This window comes from Oncorhynchus tshawytscha, unplaced genomic scaffold (genome assembly GCF_018296145.1).
Source record: "Oncorhynchus tshawytscha isolate Ot180627B unplaced genomic scaffold, Otsh_v2.0 Un_contig_8267_pilon_pilon, whole genome shotgun sequence".
NCBI lineage: Eukaryota > Metazoa > Chordata > Actinopteri > Salmoniformes > Salmonidae > Oncorhynchus > Oncorhynchus tshawytscha.
In genome coordinates, this window is record NW_024609056.1 from 99,568 (window position 1) to 102,848 (window position 3,281).

Here is a 3,281-nt window from a genome sequence, read left to right on the forward strand (position 1 = left end):
CCCTACATAGTGCACTTCTGCTCCTTTTCAAACAACAACCCTATTCCCTACATAGTGCACTACTACTCCCTTACAAACAACAACCCTATTCCCTACATAGTGCACTACTTTTGGCCAGTGTTAAAGGGGGACTAGGGTAGTATTTGAGACACTGACAGCGATAGATTAGCAGTAGATTCAGTTTTAATTTCTTGCAGGCCCCCTCCTCCTCGCCCCCCTCTCAGAAGAGGGTGCACTTCTTGCGCCTCTTTTTGATTGGTGGCGGGCACAGGACGGCCCGGATGGCCTCGTCGAAAACCGTCTTCAGCCCCTCTGGGTCAGGGCTGAGCACTCCAGGTACTTCACCGCACCTGTAGGGGACAGGAGACAGCCAATCAGAGAAGGGGATGAGGACAGACACACATCCAATTGGTCAGTCAGAAACTAGGTGAATTCACACACAGGTGAACACTAGAGCTGAAAGAAGCTGTCAGAAACACATTCAGACACACTACATCCTCGCTCTCGTTCTCAAACTAAAACACCACCCTCCACAGACACCCACCTATCTCCCGTGCCATGGCCAGGCCCTGAGGGTAGGTGATTGGGGACAACTTCTTGTCCCTCAGCCTCTCAATAGTGTCCTTGTCGTCCCTCAGGTCCAGCTTCGTGCCCACCAGGATAATGGGGGTGTTGGGGCAGTGGTGACGCACTTCCGGGTACCACTGTTCAAGGTCACATAGAGGTCAAAGGTCAAGGGTTCATCTTCATTTAATTTGAACCTTTATTGAACTAGGCAAGTCAGTTAAGAACAAATTCTTATATACAATGACGTCCTACACCGGCCAAACCCGGACGACGCTGGGCCAAACCCGGACGACGCTGGGCCAAACCCGGACGACGCTGGGCCAAACCCGGACGACGCTGGGCCAAACCCGGACGACGCTGGGCCAAACCCGGACGACGCTGGGCCAAACCCGGACGACGCTGGGCCAAACCCGGACGACGCTGGGCCAAACCCGGACGACGCTGGGCCAAACCCAGACGACGCTGGGCCAAACCCGGACGACGCTGGGCCAAACCCAGACGATGCTGGGCCAATTGTACACCGCCCTATGGGACTCCCAATCACGGCCGGTTGTGATACAGCCTGGATTCGAACCAGGGTGTCTGTCGTGACGCCTCTACCACTGAGATGCAGTGCCTTAGACCATCATTGTAAATAAGAATTTGTTCTTAACTGACTTGCCTAGTTACATTTTTAAAAATGTATGTGACCTTGAACAGTGGTACCCGGAAGTGCCACTGTTAAGATCATTAAGGTCAAAGGGTTATAAGGTCTTAAAAGGTCAACCTACATAAAGAAGTTGTGGAGTTGGGCCAACAACCCCAACAGCAACATGAATAAACACAATGTAACACTGTACAATGTGGAGCTGACCATATTAGGGATATTACTGTACAATGTGGAGCTGACCATATTAGGGATATTACTGTACAATGTGGAGCTGACCATATTAGGGATATTACTGTACAATGTGGAGCTGACCATATTAGGGATATTACTGTACAATGTGGAGCTGACCATATTAGGGATATTACTGTACAATGTGGAGCTGACCATATTAGGGATATTACTGTACAATGTGGAGCTGACCATATTAGGGATATTACTGTACAATGTGGAGCTGACCATATTAGGGATATTACTGTACAATGTGGAGCTGACCATATTAGGGATATTACTGTACAATGTGGAGCTGACCATATTAGGGATATTACTGTACAATGTGGAGCTGACCATATTAGGGATATTACTGTACAATGTGGAGCTGACCATATTAGGGATATTACTGTACAATGTGGAGCTGACCATATTAGGGATATTACTGTACAATGTGGAGCTGACCATATTAGGGATATTACCATCACTGTTATTTAGCAGGGCGATAGAGACTCTCACCTTCGCTCTGACGTTCTCAAAGGAGGCAGGGCTCACCAGAGAGAAGCATGTCAGGAACACGTCCTGTTCAGGCACAGGAAACAGACAGTATATTAAACAGGCTGACTAAACAAGACACACTGCATGGAAAAACAATGAGTGACTCTCTAGGTTCTGTATAGAATAGGACAGCAGCTGGAGAGACTACAGGGTGAGTTGGACTCTGACTCAGTGACTCTCTAGGTTCTGTATAGAATAGGACAGCAGCTGGAGAGACTACAGGGTGAGTTGGACTCTGACTCAGTGACTCTCTAGGTTCTGTATAGAATAGGACAGCAGCTGGAGAGACTACAGGGTGAGTTGGACTCTGACTCAGTGACTCTCTAGGTTCTGTATAGAATAGGACAGCAGCTGGAGAGACTACAGGGTGAGTTGGACTCTGACTCAGTGACTCTCTAGGTTCTGTATAGAATAGGACAGCAGCTGGAGAGACTACAGGGTGAGTTGGACTCTGACTCAGTGACTCTCTAGGTTCTGTATAGAATAGGACAGCAGCTGGAGAGACTACAGGGTGAGTTGGACTCTGACTCAGTGACTCTCTAGGTTCTGTATAGAATAGGACAGCAGCTGGAGAGACTACAGGGTGAGTTGGACTCTGACTCAGTGACTCTCTAGGTTCTGTATAGAATAGGACAGCAGCTGGAGAGACTACAGGGTGAGTTGGACTCTGTGACTCAGTGACTCTCTAGGTTCTGTATAGAATAGGACAGCAGCTGGAGAGACTACAGGGTGAGTTGGACTCTGACTCAGTGACTCTCTAGGTTCTGTATAGAATAGGACAGCAGCTGGAGAGACTACAGGGTGAGTTGGACTCTGACTCAGTGACTCTCTAGGTTCTGTATAGAAAGAGACTACAGGCTGCGTTGGACTCTGACTCAGTGACTCTCTAGGTTCTGTATAGAAAGAGACTAAAGGGTGCGTTGGACTCTGTGTTTTCTGTGACTCTGTGACTCAGTGACTCTCTAGGTTCTGTATAGAAAGAGACTACAGGGTGAGTTGGACTCTGTGACTCAGTGACTCTCTAGGTTCTGTATAGAAAGAGACTACAGGGTGAGTTGGACTCTGTGTTTTCTGTGACTCAGTAACTCTCTAGGTTCTGTATAGAATAGGACAGCAGCTGGAGAGACTACAGGGTGAGTTGGACTCTGTGACTCAGTGACTCTCTAGGTTCTGTATAGAATAGGACAGCAGCTGGAGAGACTACTGTGTTGGACTCTGTGACTCAGTGACTCTCTAGGTTCTGTATAGAATAGGACAGCAGCTGGAGAAACTACAGGATGTGTTGGTATTCAGAGCAGGT

General features: G+C 48.2%; 1 pseudogene; it reads right to left on the reverse strand.

The window, feature by feature from the left end:
- Nucleotides 1–220: 220 nt before the first annotated feature.
- On the reverse strand, nucleotides 221–2,005 carry LOC121844159 (annotated as a pseudogene).
- Between the last annotated feature and the right edge of the window lie 1,276 nt (nucleotides 2,006–3,281).